General features: G+C 42.4%; 1 protein-coding gene across 6 annotated transcripts in view; it reads right to left on the bottom strand.

The window, feature by feature from the left end:
* Nucleotides 1-8,401: 8,401 nt before the first annotated feature.
* The window catches only part of LOC139000361 (insulin growth factor-like family member 3), a 56,328-nt gene continuing 46,915 nt past the window's right edge, over nt 8,402-17,814 (bottom strand). For 5 of the 6 annotated variants that reach the window (XR_011469569.1, XR_011469568.1, XR_011469566.1 and 2 more), the window contains 2 exons: nt 10,070-10,120; nt 8,402-9,941 (listed from right to left, as the gene is read on the bottom strand). The gene's annotated coding sequence lies outside the window, so the exon portion shown is untranslated. Of the gene's footprint in view, nt 9,942-9,974; nt 10,121-17,814 lie in introns of those variants that run through there. The other variant, XR_011469565.1, reaches the window with a different exon arrangement.

A 17,814-nucleotide genomic window follows, 5' to 3' on the forward strand; every position in this document is an offset into this window, starting at 1 on the left:
ATGTACCTTCACCTGGGAAAATTAGCAATATACCTGGATTTTATGCCCCAAGACCCACTGGTGCCCCTGCCCTGTTCTTGCTCACCCTAAATTTAAATTTGAGGGACATACAATTTCCAGGAAACTCCACTTTAATCCAGTATGTGGACGACCTTGTCTTCTGTTCTGGCAGTTCTGACAGCTCACTTCTTGATCCAGAGTACATTCTTTTTTTAATTAAAAAATAAATCTTTATTATTAAAGTTGAAAGTATTATATATGTCCCCATTTCCCCACCCACTGACCCCTTCTAGCTCACCCCACACCCTGCCCCAGGTCTTCACCACCCTATTTTCTTTGTCCCTGGGTTATGCAAATGTGCAAACAAGTTCTTCAGTTGATCTCTTCCCACCCACCCACCCACCCCTGCCTTTCTGCTGAGATTCCAGTCTGTTCCATGCTTCTATGACTCTGAGTCTATTTTTGATCATCAGTTTATTTGGTTTATTAGATTCTACATATGAGTGAGATCATGTGATACTTGTCTTTCTCTCACTGGCTTATTTCACTTAGCATGATACTCTCCAGGTCCCTTCATGCTGTCTCAAAGGGTAAGAGATCCTTCTTTTTTTTTTTTTTACTGCTGCATAGTATTCCATGGTGTAAATGTACCACAGCTTTTTTATTCACTCATCTACTGACGGGCACTTGGGCTGTTTCCAAATGTTAGCTGTTATAACTTGTGCTGATGTGCAATTTGCTGGAGATGCATATATTCTTTCTGATTGGTGTTTCTGATTTCATAGGATATATTCCTAGAAGTGGGATCACTGAGTCAAATGGCAGTTCCATATTAAATTTTTTTTTATGAAACTCCATACTATTTTCCTTAATGGCTGCACCAGTCTGTATTCCCACCAGCAGTGCACTAGGGTTCCCCTTTCTCCACATCTTTGTCACCACTTGTCATTTGTTGATCTGTTGATGGTAGCCATTCTGACAGGTGTGAGGTGATACCTCATTGTCTTTTAATTTGCATCTCTCTGATGGTTAGTGACTTTGTTAGTGAACATGTTTTCATATGCTTCTTGGCCATCTGTATGTCCACTTTGGAAAAGTGTCTATTTCGGTGTTTTGCCCATTTAAAAAAAATACATTTTTATTGATTTCAGAGAGGAAGGGAGAGGAAAGAATGATAGAAACATCAATGATGAGAGAGAATCATTGACTGGCTGCCTCCCGCACGCTCCTTACTGGGAATCGAGCCCACAACCCAGGCATGTGCCCTTGACTGGAATCGAACCCAGGACCCTTCAGTCCACAGTGTGACGCTCTATCCACTGAGCCAAACTGACTGGGGCCCTTTGCCCATTTTTTAATTGGATTGTTTGTCTTCCTTTTGTTAAGTTGTATGAGTCCCTTACATATTTTAGATATTATCCTTTATCAGATGTATCATTACCATATGTTCTCTCATACAGTAGGTTCCCTTTTCATTTTGCTGGTGTTTTCTTTTGCTGTACAGAAACCTTTTATCATGATGTAGTCCCATGTCTTTATCTTCTCCTTAGTTTTTTTTGTTTTTTGTTTTGTTTTTTTGTTTTTTTGCCTTAAGAGATGTATCTGCAAACATATTGCTACAAGAGATGTCTGGGGTTTTGCTGCCTATGGTTTCTTGTAGGATTTTTATAATTTCACAACTTACATTTAAGTCTTTTATTAATTTTGAGTTTATTGTTGTGTATAGTTAAGTTGGTGGTCTAGTTTCATTTTTTTTTTGCATGTATCTGTCCAATTTTCCCAACAATACTTAGTGAAGAGACTGTCTTGACTCCACTGTATGTTCTTGCCTCCTTTGTTAAATATTAATTGAGTGTAATGAGTTGGGTCGATTTCCGGGATCTCTGTTCTGTTCCATTGATCTATATGCCTGTTCTTGTGCCAGTACCAGGCTGTTTTGATTGAAATGGTTTTGTAGTATAACTCCATATCTGGGAATTGTGATTCCTCCAACTTTGTTCTTGGGTACATTCTTAAGGCAATGGCAGCAAAGGGCCACAAGGGGGCTCTCACTCTGCATAAGAGCAGCAGGAATGCAGGTTACCATCTGCACTGACAGCTTCAGGCCTTTGGGGTAGAATAGGACTTTGATGTGTTGCAGTGATGGCGAACCTATGACACGCGTGTCAGAGGTGACACGCGAACTCATTTTTTCGGTTTATTTTTCTTTGTTAAATGGCATTTAAATATATAAAATAAATATCAAAAATATAAGTCTTTGTTTTACTATGGTTGCAAATATCAAAAAATTTCTATATGTGGCACGGCACCAGAGTTAAGTTAGGGTTTTTCAAAATGCTGGCACGCCGAGCTCAAAAGGTTCGCCATCACTGTGAGGGAAACAGAGGCTATTTGATAGCAGCTGGTACCCCAGTCAACAATGGACCCCAAACAGTAGGAATTTTGGAAGCACTGTTATTACCCCAGCAAATTGCCATTATCAAAACAGAGGGATGTGAAATAAATAACTCAGGGGAACCTCAGGGACATAAAGTGGTTACTAACTATGCCGAACTAGAAGCCTCATCCCCAACCACTTGAGAAATTCAAGTCGTTTCCAGACTTTGAGATTATAGCCTCAGGTCCCACTTTGAGGCCCCGGGCCCCTGGTGAGATTATTCACCTTCTGAGAGGAAACACGCTTTTTTTGGATGCCTCCCTACGGAATTAATAAAGGAGATCCTCGTGGCTTAAATAACTGAGGAAGAATTGGGTGGGGAAAGGCCAGATGTTTAATCCACTCGAATGGACTTGGGAAACACCGAGATGGCCACTGGGTGGCGCCCAAGATTATCTCCAGAGTCAGTGTGTACAATTAACATGACTTTTCACATAACATGCGGGATATTCTTTTTTTATATATATAATATATTTTATTGTTTTTTACAGAGAGGAAGGGAGGGGGATAGAGAGTTAGAAACATTGATGGGAGAGAAACATCGATCAGCTGCCTCCTGCACACCACTTACTGGGAATGTGCCCGCAACCAAGGTACATGCCCTTGATCGGAATCGAACCTGGGACCCTTCAGTCCGCAGGCTGAAGCTCTATCCACTGAGCCAAACCGGTTAGGGCCATGCAGGATATTCTTATCCCCAGTTTCATTTTCTGCGGCTTCAGTTACCCACAGTCAACTGTGATCCGAAAATATTGTGGAAAATTCCAGCAGTAAGCCATTTATAAGTTTTCAGTTGTGCAATGTTCTAAACAGTGTGATGAAATCTCATACTGTCCCACTCCTTCCCACCCAGGACCTGAATCCTCCCTTTGTCCAGTGACTCCACACTGTATACGCTACCCGCCTGTTAGCGACTTAGTGGCCGTCTTGGTTCTCAGATTGAATGTTGGGGTATCACAGGGCTTGTGTTCAAGTCACCCCTATTTTACTTACTAGCGGCCCCAAAGCACAAGATTAGTGATGCTGGTGATTCTGATAGGCCAATGAGAAGCCATAAAGTGCTTCCTTTAAGTGAAAAGGTGAACGTTTTCAACTTCATAAGCCAAGAAAAGGAAAATTATATGTTGAGATTCTTCAACCTGTGAAATTGTGAAGAAGGAAAAAGAAATTCACGCTGGTTTTGCTGTCGGACTTCAAACTGAAAAAGTTACAGCCAAGTGTGTGATAAGTGCTTGTTAAGATGGAAAAGGCATCAAATCTGTGGATGAAAGACATGAATGGGGGAGGGAGGGTAAGAGATCAGCCAAAGGACTTGTGTGCATGCAGATGAGCATAACCTATGGACACAGACAGGAGGGGGGTGAGGGCATGTGCTGGAGGGTGGGACCGTCTGGGGAGAGGTCAATGGGGCGGGGTGGGGGGGAAGGAGACTTATGTAACACTTTAAACAATAAAGAATTTAAATTTTAAAAAAAGACATGAATGGAAAACGTGTTTCTATTGACGACAACGTGGTGCTCCACAGAGCATAGGACTTAAACGTCACCTTCAGCAGGGACCTCCTGGAAGGAGTGACACCAAGCTATTTTCTGCCACTAAGGGATGGTCACACAGATTCAGGAATAAAGTGAAATTGAGAAATATAAACATTTCTGGAGAGGCTGTGCCTGCCGATGAAGTGGCCGCTGCCACGTTCCTGGCAGAGTTGAAGAAGTTGAAGAAGTTGATGAGGGCTCGGTACCATCCGTGGTTTCAGACATCCACTGGGGCTCCTGAAACGTATCCCCATGGGTACGGGAGGGGGACCGCTGTATTAGACCAAGACAAATGTTTGGATCTTTTAGCTTTTACTGACCTGAAGGGTTGCCAGTCACCTCATCCGCCAGATGAACATGAACCTAAAAAACCGTAAGGGCGGGACAGGACTGGAGGAGTTCCCCTGGGGCGCTTTCCTCACTGGCAAATAGACTTGGCCCAGTTACCAAAGGGCGAATACCCTTTCTCATGTTATCTCCTGTGAAATATCTCACTCTATAGTGCTTTACCCTTTTATTATATTTGTTTCACCTGTGAGGATAAAATAATGTATCAATGTATTTACATGCATGTTTTTTTTCCTTTCAAACTTGAGAGAGGCTCCATAAGAGCAGGCATCTTGTCTGTCTTATTTCCTGGTTTCCTTGTGCTTAAAACAATGCTGGGCACATAATAGGCACTTAAAAATATTTTTCTTTTTTTAATGTTATTTATTGTTTTGATAGAGAGATAGAGAGAAACATTGATTTGTTATTCCACTATGTATGTATTCATTGGCTGATTCTTATATGTGCCCTGACAGGGGATCAAACCCGGAACCTTGGCATATCCCAGCCAGGGGTAAGAATATATATTTTTAAAAATATTTTTATTGATTTCAGAGAGGAAGAGAGATAGAAACGATGATGAGAGAGAATCATTGATCAGCTGCCTCCTGCACTACTCCTACTGGGGATCGAGCCCACAACCTGGGCATGTGCCCTGACCAGGAGTTGAAACCAGGACCCTTTCAGTCTGTGGCCAATGCTCTATCCACTGAGCCAAACCGGCTAGGGCAAGAATATTTTTTGAACATATAACAAACAGAGAGAGAAGGGATAGAAGGAACATCAACATCTAACTTTCTAATTAAGAACTTACACCTGTCCCTGTGTTGCTTGTCACCAAAATCTATGTGCAGCTGAAGTCCTTCCTCTTGTCTGAAAGCTCAGGACTAGAAACTATTGATGTAGAAAGGGGAATAAGGAGGAGGAAGGCAATGGAGATTTCCATTTGACTTATTTCTCTGCTGGACTTGCGTAAACTGGGGGGAGGCAGGCTGAAGGTCCAACAGCCAGATTCCATGTGTGACCACAGCTGGCCAGAGGCCCTCCTCCATCACCCCCGCAGCCTGGGTGGGTCCTGAGTGTAGCCTCTGAATGGCCCCAGAGCAGCACCCGGGAGAACGGGGATGTCCCCTGCTCCTGCCTATTTGCAGGCACTGTGCCCTGAGGACTTCCTTCCGTGCTGGCACGTGGCCAAGACCAGCTGACTCTGCCACCCAATGCGAAAGTGCTCCTAAAAGACGCCAGAGGGAGGCTGATGCTGACAGTGAGTCAGGTACCAACACTGTAGGCCTTTCCCCCATGGAAGTGACTCCCCACTGTTGAGAATCTGGGACTAACCCTGCTTAGTGGTTCTGCTTGCTGGATTCATAGCTGAGTCACCTCCTTAATCACTTCACACAGGCCTTGAAAAGGAAACTTAAGGAAAACTTAACCCCCTAATCACATATAAGAAACTTAAAAACCCCTATTCACATAAGTATATGTATTCTAAGATTTAAAATATGTTTCAGATTAATTCAGGTGCTCTGTCAGAGTATAGGTCCCCCCTATCAGGTCCTGTGTCTCTTCTCAGCCCTTTATATGCATCCAGCCTTTTAATCATCTTGACTACCCCATGAGTTTAGGAATTGCAGGGTCCCCACTTTCCAGCTGGGGAAATGAGGCACTTAGAGGCTACAGTAACTGGCCCCAATTCACCTGGACCACCCTGCAGAATGTGACAGAGCTGGGATTTAAACCCAGGATGTGTTTGTGCCCAGAGTGGAGCCCTGACTACTGTGCTGTCCTGCTCAGGGCCTGATACCAGCACAGCAGCAGGCCCTGTCCTGCACAGCTACTCGGGCCTCTCTCTGACCCCGACACTAATACTGTGCCTGCACCGAGCAGACCTCTGTACCCATTTGCTCACTGCATGACTTATCTGTCTCCAGTTTTCAGATGGGAAATGCAGGCTTACATTTGACAAGCCCGTGGTCACACAGCTCCGCCAGGTTCCAAATCAGCTGCTGACCCTACAGTGCTCTGCACCGAGCCTCCCGCTGGGGCTTCCAGGTGCTCGTGACCAAGACACTCAGCAGGAAACAAACTGGCCCAGGAGTCTGCCTCTTCCTCTCTGTTTCTCTCTCATTCACTCGCTCACAATCTGTATCCTTCTCCCTCTTTAGTCATAGATGTTAGGTCACCGAAGGAGGAACACACAAGGCCAGAATGGAGAGGGATTGCGAATTTATTCGATCATCCACACACCAGGTGGCTGAGCCTGAATGGCTCCAGCACCCAGTGACGGGAGTCGGCGGCCTTTAAAAGACTTTTGGCGGGATTTTTTTCTGGATGGAGACTTCTTTATGCATAACTGGAGGGGGAGATAATGAAATGTGGTCACTACAAGTGAAATGTGGTCTGAGCAAAGGGAATGTCCATAGTGAAATGACCTGAAAAGCCAGTTCCCAGCGGGAGGGGTATCAATTCAATTGCTGGATCAAATCTAACATTCCAGCCTTTTTGTTTATGGAATAAGGACGAAGGTCATATCTTCTGTAATTGCTTCCTGCTGAGGTGGGACGTCAAGATCACAGGGGAATGGACTCTGATAGTAGTAGGCTGGATGAGGGTTGCAGCAGCATGATTTTCCCAAGAGACTGGTTGGTGAAGTCTCAAAAGTGGTCCTGTTGAGTGACTTGGGAGGTAAAAGCTGGTCCTGAGGCTGCCACAGCCTCACTTGTATACTTTCGCTGCTTTCCTAGGCCTGGAGCTAAAATACAACTGAGATCTTGATGTTATTTTTAGGGGGGAAAAGAGTAGGGGTCTCATTTGCCTCACTAGTGATATGAAAAGGGAGAGTAGGTTACCCTGGGGGTGAGGTTCTTGTTTTCCCAGTTTTGACCCTTGCTGGGCATCCACAGGTTTCTTGTAGGTCCTGAGACAGGATTTCAAAATAGGTAGAGCAGTGGTTAAGTCCCTATGGCAGTTCCAACCCCTGCTGTGATGCCCAGGGTTATTAGGAAAGGGATTATCTGGACTCCTCTTTTGTGTCAGACATGATGGGTTACGGGGACAGGTAAAGACTGATTATTGGGGGCTACATCTATATTGGGTGAAAGATGAGAGTACAGATTCCTGTGCAGCTGATGGAGAGACAGATGTATGTGTTTTCCCCACAGAAGAAGAAAAATCCCTGATCATGGAGACAAGCTGATAGGTGTAAGAAGAAGAGGTGGACTAAAGGGTATGAGGTTCCTTTTTCTAGTTCTGCACTCCAAGCTGAGAGGGTAGTCACCATGGCACTGCCAATAAGGGGTGACAGATGAGTGGTTGAGATTTTATTGCAGTGAAAGTGGGAGCAAATGCTAGAATGGGCTATTATCCAAGGGAAAAGAGAAAAGGAAGGAAAGGAGCAGTTGAGGCCAGGGGCCAGGATGGTTGGATAAGAAGTAAGACACTGCACTCAGACCAGCCAAATTTAGTACTTTAAATTTCCCGAGGTGATAATCTGCCACTCACTGGCTTAACTTCTTATTTTTACTGAACCTTAATCCATGCTGTTTTTACTTTTAAACCTTAAATTGCTGCACTAAAGACTTTTACTTTCTTTCAAGCAGAGCAACCATCTTACTTGCTGTCCAGGAAAATAGGTAGGAGAGAAACATGTTGGCCAATACTGCAATGCATACATCTCAAGTAAAAGTAACTTTCTTTTTACTTATGGTGTCTCATTAATGGTGAGATTTAATGCTTCAATAATAACTTTTAGTTTACTTGGTAAATAGTAGTGGAAGAGATTTTCACATTTCTTCTTTTTTTTCTTTTTTCTTCTTTTTAAGCTTAAATTTACTTCTAAATAGCATTCTTTTTGGCTAGTGCTCATTTGCATATATATGCAAATTTTACTTTGGACTTTACTAGAACCAGTTGCTCATAAAATATTGGCTTTTCACATGAATGAGTTTATACGAGACCTTGATTATATTGTGAAAAGCTAATTTATCAAGTAATTAAAGTATGCTCCTTTATTGAAAAGCAAAGTAAGCAAACCTATACATTTGACCCATTAAGTACAGACCCCCCCTCCCCGCCCCCGCCCCAGCCAATCTGAAGAGCAGGCTGGATGGTGGTCTGAGGCATTATGCACACTCTTATCTTAAAATTCTGCTGCTGAATATTCTGGTTTAGCTTAAGAAGGATCCAGCAACCTTGTCCTGCCAGGCTTGGAGACTGAAACCTCACTGTCTTGATCAGAGTAAACTGGCCCTTTTATATTTCTTGTAAACAGTTAACTTTAGAACTTATTTCTTTCTTTCAACATTTCTCGTTTCCTTCTCATCACATATGCAACCTTCACAAATTTCACACTTTTAAATTAGCCTTCAAACCTTCTTTCTACATCCTTCAAAAATGCATAACCATGCCTCAGACTTTCCATTAAGTATTTCTACTCTAATATTCTTTCTTTCTGTCATACCTTCAGCAACTTGTACAGACCATTTATTTCTTTTTTTCTTTAAAATATATTAGGATTCTTCACTCTTAGAAACCTTAATTTTTCAATGATAACCAAAAAGTAAACAGCCAACATTTCTTAGATTGACATTTAACAACACACTTCCTTTCAAGAAAATATACATTCAACAAAGTACAAGAGACCTTCTGTAATAAAAACTAAGAGCAGGCGAATTAAATTGTGTCTAGCAATCAATGTTTGAGTATTGTATACTATTTTAAAATATTTAGATGTTTATCATTTAACCCAGCAATGCTCCAGCTCCTCAGGGCAACTTCCATCCTCCCCACCTCCCACAGGAGCTGCAGGTGCAGGAACCACAAGGTGCTCTGGGGCTGGTTTATCTCCCCCCACATGGAGAACTATCCACCTCCCCAGCCTCACTCCTTGTGCCCTTGATGAGAGAAGAACCCTGACCCAGAGTAGAGAGAGGACACTTAGGCTGACTGAGGAGACACTGATCACTGTAGGCAGGGGGGAGGGGAGGCTTTAGGGGCAGAGAGAAGTTCCTGTGTAATCATTGCTCAGCACATTGCCACAGGAAATTCAGAAAGAACACATCTAACCTCACCAGAATCTAGGACATGTTTTTATCATTTGAAAACTATGAAATCCACCCATTTCCTCTCATATCTTAGGGTGCGTGCTTTTAGCCAGATGTTCCAAGGTTCCAGTAGGATGTCCAGGTTGTCCCTCATATGCTGCAGAAAATGAAAGAGATGGAGACTGAGCAGTTTCGGAGAGATGCAGACATGGAGAGGGATGGGGAGATGCAGGACTGGGACCCCTATCCAGTAGGGCCCCAGCCTCCAGAGTCCATCCCTGCCTTAGCCCCCTTGTCCTGTTGTCATCTTGAGTGAGGCAGGTCCTTACTTAGGACAGACTCTGGAGATGGGAGAGGTAGAGCACCGTGACTTCATGCCTAGAACCTTCAGTCTCACAACAAATCTCTTTTGGGGGCCAAACGACTCAGGACAGCAGAGCTCAAAGCAGGGCCAGAACGTGCAGCCGGGGCCACAGAGGTTGGTCCGGTTGAAGGACAGGATGGTGTCATGATCACAGCAATGCTCCGTGGGGTTGTACATCTGTTTCCCACATCTGGGTGCTTGCTGGCACAGCCACAGGCCGGAGTTCATGTGGGCCCCTGGAGACAAATTGCTGGTGACTTCAAGGAGAACCAGGCACTATCCCCATCCCCTGAATCAGGATCCTCTTTAAACCACTTCCCAAGGGCAGTCTCATCCCTCTTCATTCTTTCCACCCTGCACTCACCTGACTTTAAGCACAGGAGGAGGAGGAGGAAGGCTAATATGCTGTTGAAACCTGGAGAAGAAGGAAGGAGGGTTAAGGCCGAGGCTGGGGTTGTGGACCCCAGGGAGGGCAGGCCAGTGTGGAGAAGGCTTAGTTCCAGATTTGTTTTAAAGATTTGAGTTTGGGATCATCTCTACGTAGGGTCTAGTTCCTGACACAGGTAAGAGTCCAGAAATCTGGGCCTAAACATACTGGATCCCTTGAGGGGAGAGAATGGGGGGAGGGGGCACTCTTGGAACCATATGTTACAATTGTAAGAATGCAGTGAAGTTTCCCAGGTGGGAGAAAGGCAGAGCAGGTGTTAAAGGTATCAATAAAGTGATTTGGAAGGATGAAGGAAGCTGAGGTTAGAGGGGGGGAGAATTGGGGTGCATGGTTGCTTTTGGGGATATGATTTGGCTTGACTAGGTCTTGGAGTTGGAGCTCTCCTGTATTTCAGCTTCTGGGCACCATGACTGCAGATGAAGTTTGAGAGATGAAGTTCAAAAGGATAGACATGAATGTTTTTTATAGATGCAATAACATGACTATAATATAGGTTAAAGCATACGTTACTTAAAATGATACAGAGAAAGCATTTGACAAAATCTACATTTTCATACTTTTAAAAACCCCAACATAGAAGAAGCTACTAATAGAAAAGAACCTCCTCAACCTGATGAAGGGTATCCACAATAAAGCTCACAACATACCATACTAAATGGTGAAAGACTGAAGGCTCTCCCTTTAGCATCAAGAGCAGGACAAGTATGTCCACTCTCACCACTCTATTCAACAGAGCACTGGATGTTTAAGCCAGAGAAATTGGGCCAGAAAAGAAAGAGAGTGCACTCAAATTGGAAAAGAGGTAAAACTATTTCTATTTGCAAATGACATGATCTTGTATATTAAAAATTCTAGGGAAGCTACCAAGACCCAGCAGAACAAACTGAGAATGTCAGCAGGGTTGTAAGATACAAGATCAACATATAAAAATCAATTGTATACACTAGCAAAAACCATCTGAAAATAAAATTAAGAGAATAATTCTACTTATAATAGAATCAAAATTACATACTCGTGAATAAACTTAACAACAGAAGCGCAGACTTTGTAAACTGAGAACAACAGAACACTGTTGAAAGAAAGTGAAGAGAATACATAAACAAACTGGAATGCATCCATGTTCATAAATTGGAAGACTTCAGAAATCAACTAACTGATTCTAAAACTTGCATTGAAATACAGAGGACCTGAATTACTTCAGAGGATTGACCTTTTCCATTAAAATAGCAAGTTAACCAACTATAATTCAACAAAGAAATTGCTGCTCAACACAGACCCTTGAAGAGAAAACTAGGGATTGACCCATCTAAAGGTGAGCAACTGAAAATAAACAGGGAGAGGAGAAGGGAGGAAAGTGCAGAAGGTCCAGAGAAGCAGCCCTGCAGCTGGAATCTCATGGCTGGACCTGGAGAGGGAGGAAGCGGGATGTAGCAGGAATTCCCTTTGGCTGGGAGGAACAGAGAGCTGCAGGGGGCAGCCCAGCAGGGCTAGTGCCCAGCGAGCACACAGTGTCTGAGTTGCCTGACAGAGCACTGGGTTCTGCCATGTGGTTCTCCACAGTTGGCAGGTGGTGGTGTTCAGACAAAGAAATGGAACCACAGAGCTCTTGGACCCCCAGACTCTCCTCCCGTTACCGTTGGAGTTAGGCCTGGGAGCATATTACCTATAACCCATGAGCTATTGCAGTAGAACCGCTGTTTCCCTCTGTGACAGATCCCAAGGAGGAATGCTTGGGGTGGAACTCCACCACAGAGGTCAAGGGTCACCATTATGTTGAGGGCAAAACAAATCCCAGTCCCGTAGAGCAGGCTGTACTGTCTTACTCAAGTCTTGGAGGTCAAGACAGGTAGATCACAGAGGTAAATAAATAAATAAATAAATAAATGTTTAAAAAATAATAATAAAATAAAAATCTTTTGATTCCCCGCCATCTACTGGAAAACAGTAGAAAGACTTCTTCATTAACATAGATACAAATGTCTAGGGCAAAGAAGAACAGGAAGTACCATGAATAACTATGGTAACAAGGATGATCAGAAAGAAAATGAAAAATCCCCAGAAAGCAAGCTGGAACACATGGAAATATGTGATGTAAATGAGAGATTTCAAGTTTGCAATTCTGAAAATACTCAATGAGATGCGAGAAAATACAGACAGGCAATTCAAATGCACTCAGAAAACAAATCAGTGAACAAAACTAGTACCTTACCAAAGACATTGAAACTTTAAAAGAAAAAAAAACACACAAAAATCCTGGAAATTAAGCATGCCATTAAGGAGATTAAGAGTGAACTACCGCACATAGAAAACAGAGCCAACCAGATGGAGGGAGGAATTAGTGATATCGAAGATAGGAATCTAGAAATGGCACAAAGGGAAGAAGAGAGAGACCTGAGCATCAAGAAAAATGAAAGAGCTCTAGGAGAACTATCTGACTCCGTCAGAAAAGGCAATATTAGAATTATAGGCATGCAGAGCAGGAGGAAGGGGGCATGGAATGGAAAGACTATTCAAACAAACAGTGGATGAGAACTTTCCAAACCTATGGAAAGAAGCAAAGAGAACACCTAGTTATCTCAATTCAAAGAGGCCTTCTGCAAGGCACTTGGTATTAAAGCTGTTAAAAATTAATGACAAAGAAAAAATTCTCAAAGCAGCCAGGGGAAAGAAGGAAGTGACATATAAAGAAAAACCCATCAGTATTTCATCCAACTTCTCAGCAGAAACTCTACAAGCCAGAAGAGAGTGGGACCAATTCCAACATCTGAATGAGATAAATTACAGGCCATGAATAATATATCCAGCAAAATTATCCTTTAGATATGAAGGAAAAATAAGGATGTCCTCAGCCATACAGAAGCTGAGGGATTTTATCACTAGAAAACTTCCATTGCAGGAAATACTCAAGGGAGTTATTCTACCTGAAACAAAGAATGTAAGGTCACAACATCATGAGTAAGATCACCAAAAAACTTACTACATAAACAGGGATAATTTGTGACTACAAAAGCATAAAAGGGGGAGGGGGAAATAAAGGTCTGAACTGGCAAAGGGGGATGAAGATCAGATGCACTCAAAAGAAAAAAAGCTACAGTATAAATGCAGGTTTATCTTTTATAAACCTAATGTTAACCACATATAAAAATCCCCAAGCCAGGACACAGAGCTTAAAAAGGAGGAAACAGAGGAAAAAACTATAGAATATCACCAAACAAAAACAACAGAGAGAAAAATAAAGGAAAAGAACCAATGGAGGCATATAGCTACCAGAAAACAAAAGATAAAACAGCTATAGGGAAATCTTCATACATCAGTAACTACCCTAAATGTAAATGGTCTGGATTCAACAATAAAGAGGCACAGAGTAGCAGAATGGATCAAAAAAACAAAACCCCACCATATGCTGCCTATAAGAGACACATCTAAGGGGCAAAGACAAAGGCAGATTCAAAGTAAAAGGGTGGAAAATGAGTTTCAAAGAAAATAACATCCACAGAAAAGCAGGTGTAGTCATACTTATAGCTGACAAAACAGATTTCAAGATAGCAAGAGACAAAGATGGACACTTTAAAATAATAAAGGGGACACTACATCAAGAAAACGTAACACGTCTTAATATATATGTACCCAACCAGGGAACACTGAAATATATAAAACTACTACTCACAGAACTAAAGGGAGAACAGATCAAAACACAATCATAGTTGTGGAACTTAATACTCCATTGACAGCTCTAGAAAGATCAACCAAACTGAAAATCAACAAAGAAATATCGGCCTTGCCCTAGCTAGTTTGTCTCAGTGGATAGAGCGTTGGCCTGGAGACTGAGACGTCCTAGGTTCAATTCCAGTCAAGGGCACATGCCGGGATTGCGGACTCAATCCCCAGTAGGTCACATGCAGGAGTCAGCCAATCAATGATTCTCTCTCATCATTGATGTTTCTATCTCTCCCTCTCCCTTCTTCTCTGAAATCAACATATATATGAAATATCTGCCTTAAATGAAACACTAGACCAAATGGACATAATTGACATTTACAGAACCTTTCATCCCAGAACATCAAATTACATATTCTTCACCAGTGCACATGGAACATTCTCAAGGGTAGACCATATGTTGGGTCACAAAAGTAGCATCAACCAATTCAAGAAGATTGAAATTATACCCAGCATATCCTCTGACCACGATGCCTTGAAATTAGAAATCAACTGCAAACAGGAAGTAAAGAAACCCACAAATACGTAGAGATTAAATAACATACTATTTTTAAAAAATGCCTGGGTCAAAGAAGACATAAAAGATGAGATCAGAAGATATAGAAAAACAAATGAGAATGATAACACAACATATCAAAATCTCTGGGATGCAGTGAAAGCAGTAATAAGAGGAAGTTGATATCATTACAGGCCTATCTCAAGAAACAAGAGAAATCCCAAGTAAACAACCTAACATCATATCTAAAGAAATAGAAAAAGAAGAACAAAAGCAACCCTAAGTCAGCAGAAGAAAGGAAATAATAAAAATTAGAGCAGAATTAAATAAAATAGAGAACCAAAAGACTATACAAAAAAATCAGTTAAACAAAGAGCTGGTTTTTTGAAAAGACTAATAAAATTGACAAACTCCGGGCTAAACTCACTAAGGAAAAAAGGGAAAAGATCCATGTAAATAAAATCAGAAATGAGAGAGAAGTCCCCAGAGACATCACAGATATACAAAGGACAATACTAGAATATTATGAAAAACTATATGCCACCAAATTCAATAACCTAGAAGGAATGGATAAGTTCCTAGATATATGTAAACTTCCTAGACTAAATCATGAGGAATTGGAAAATCTAAATAGACTGATCAGCAGTGAGGAAATTGATACAACCATAAAAAACCTCCCCCAAAATAAAAATCCAAGACCAGATGGCTTCCCCAGTGAATTCTAGCAAGCATTCAAAGAAGATTTAAAACCTATCTTTCCTAAACTCTTCCAAAAATTGAAGAAGAAGCAATACATCCTAACACTTTCTATGAGGCCAATATAACCCGGATACCAAAAGTTGGCAAAGATAACACAAAAATAGAAAGCTACAGACCAATATCTCTGATTAATAGAGCTGCAAAAATCCTAAACAAAATATTAGTAAAGTGAATACAATACTACATCAAAAAAATTATACATCGAACCAAGATGGCAGTATAGGTAAACACCTATACTTGCTGCCTCTCACAACCACATCAAAATTACAACTAAAAGGCAAAACATCTACCACCCAGAACCGTAGGAAAGCTGGCTGAGTGGAAGTTCCACAACTAGAGAGGTGAAGAAAGCACATTGAGACTGGTAGGAGGTGCAGAGGCACAGAGAGTGCTGGCACCTGGATGTGCTGCTCTTTTAACCAGGAGGGAGATACAAGCTCCCACTTGCTCTGAACTCCAGTTCCAGGCGAGACTCTGGGGGACCCAGACACATACAGGGAGAAACTGAACTTTCTGGCATCAGGACAGGAACGCGAGGGCGGCTTTCTCCCAGAGGTGTTCGCAGTGATCATTGCTCCTGCACAGGGGCGTGGGACGCGGAGACCCGGGGACCTCTCCAGTGCAGGGCTGACTGGCAGCCATTGTTGTTTGCTCCATCCTGGTGATTCACAGAGACCCCGCCCCACCCAATTTACAAGCCCACCCAAGCTGTGTGCATCTGCTTTTGTATATGAATGGCCTGTCCTTTCTGTGCCTAAAACCTGGCATACTGCAGCTGGGTCAGAGAGCCCTAGAGCTTCCAAAAGAAGGCCCACGGCCCAGCAGCACTGGCCTTGCTTCACAGTGGGCCTCGTCTGGGCACTTCCAAACCCCATACAATGAGGAGGAATCTGCAGATCTCTCTGTAGCTCCTGCTGGGCTACCCCAGACAATGGCTGACCTTGCACGTCCTTGGAGATCCAAGAGCCAGTGTACCCAGTGGTCAGTGTGAGACCATACCGGATTACAACTCTTCGCATTCATAAGAGACACACACAAGAGGCAGAAATAGTGAGCACCAAAGCCCCAGTGAAGCAAGTCCTGCCCCATAAGGGTGTCTCCAGACAGTGGTTCTCAACCTTCCTACTGCCGCAACCCTTTAATACAGTTTCTCATGTTGTGGTGACCCCCAACCATAAAATTATTTTCATTGTTACTTCATAACTGTAATTTTGCTACTATTATGAATCATAATATAAATATCTGATATGCAGGATGTATTTTCATTGTTCACAACCCATGGGTTGAGAACCACTGCTCCAGCACAACAGATCTTCCAGTGTAGACACAGCTGGTCATCACAGCCAGTTGGCCTGAAAGTCAATTCCTCCCAATGATATCAACAGCAATAAAGGGTTAAATACAACAAGACTGTGGACACAACCCACAAAGGGGTACACCAAGAACATCCACCTCAGGTGACTGGGGAGGCTGAGACACTGGGCCATATAGGACACCTATCACACAAGACCACTCTATCAACTTAAGGAGACTTAACTACCCAGTACGCAGAAACAAACACAGGGAAACAGCCAAGATGCAGATGAAAGAAATGGATGAAAGCAAAATACTGCATATAGAGTTCAAAACCACGGTTATAAGGTTACTCAAGAATCTTCTAGAAACCTCTGAGAAATTTAGTGAGAGCCTCAAGGATATGGAAAAGGACCAATCAGAAATTAAGCATACACTGACTGAAATAAAGAATAATATACAGAGATCCAACAGCAGACTAGAGGATCCCAAGAATCAAGTCAAAGAATTGAAATAGGAAGAAGCAAAAAACAACCAACTGGAAAAGAAAAAAGAAAAAAGAATCCAAAAATATAAAGATAGTATAAGAGCCTCTGGGACAACTTCAAATGCAGCAACATCCGAATTATGGGGATACCAGAAGAAGAGAGAGAGCAAGATATTGAAAACCTATTTGAAGAAATAATGACAGAAAACTTCCCCTACCTGGTGAAAGAAATAGGCTTAAAAGTCCAAGAAGCACAGAGAACCCCAAACAAGAGGAATCCAAAGAGGACCACACCAAGACACATCATAATTAAAATGCCAAGGGCAAAAGACAAAGAGAGAATCTTAAAAGCAGCAAGAGAAAACAGGTAGCTGCTTACAAGGGAGTAACCATACGACTATCAGCTGATTTCTCAACAGAAACTATGCAGGCCAGAAGGGAGTGGCAAGAAATATTCAAAGGGATGAATAGCAATGACCAAGAACCAAGATTACTCTACCCAGCAAAGCTATCATTTAGAATTGAAGATCAGATAAAGAGCTTCACAGACAAGAAAAAGATAAAAGAGTTCATCACCACCAAACCAGTATTATATGAAAAGCTGAAGGGTATTCTCTAAGAAGAGGATGAAGAAGAAAACGGTAAAGATAAAATAAGTATGAACAACAAAGTGACAACAAATACATATCTATCAACAAGTGAATCTAAAAATCAAATGAATAAAAAACCTGATGAATAGAAGAAACTGGCGAATGTAAATGAATCAGGGGCATAGAAAGGGAGCGGACTGACAATTCTCGGTGTGGGGGAAGAAGGTGTGGGGGGGTACAGGAAGAGATTGGACAAAGAGCTTACACCTATAGATGAGGACAGTGAGGGGGGCAAGGCCTGGAGTCGGGTGGGAACCCG

This window comes from Myotis yumanensis, unplaced genomic scaffold, assembly GCF_028538775.1.
Source record: "Myotis yumanensis isolate MYYU_CA2020_CCGP unplaced genomic scaffold, mMyoYum1.0.hap1 SCAF_23, whole genome shotgun sequence".
Lineage (NCBI taxonomy): Eukaryota > Metazoa > Chordata > Mammalia > Chiroptera > Vespertilionidae > Myotis > Myotis yumanensis.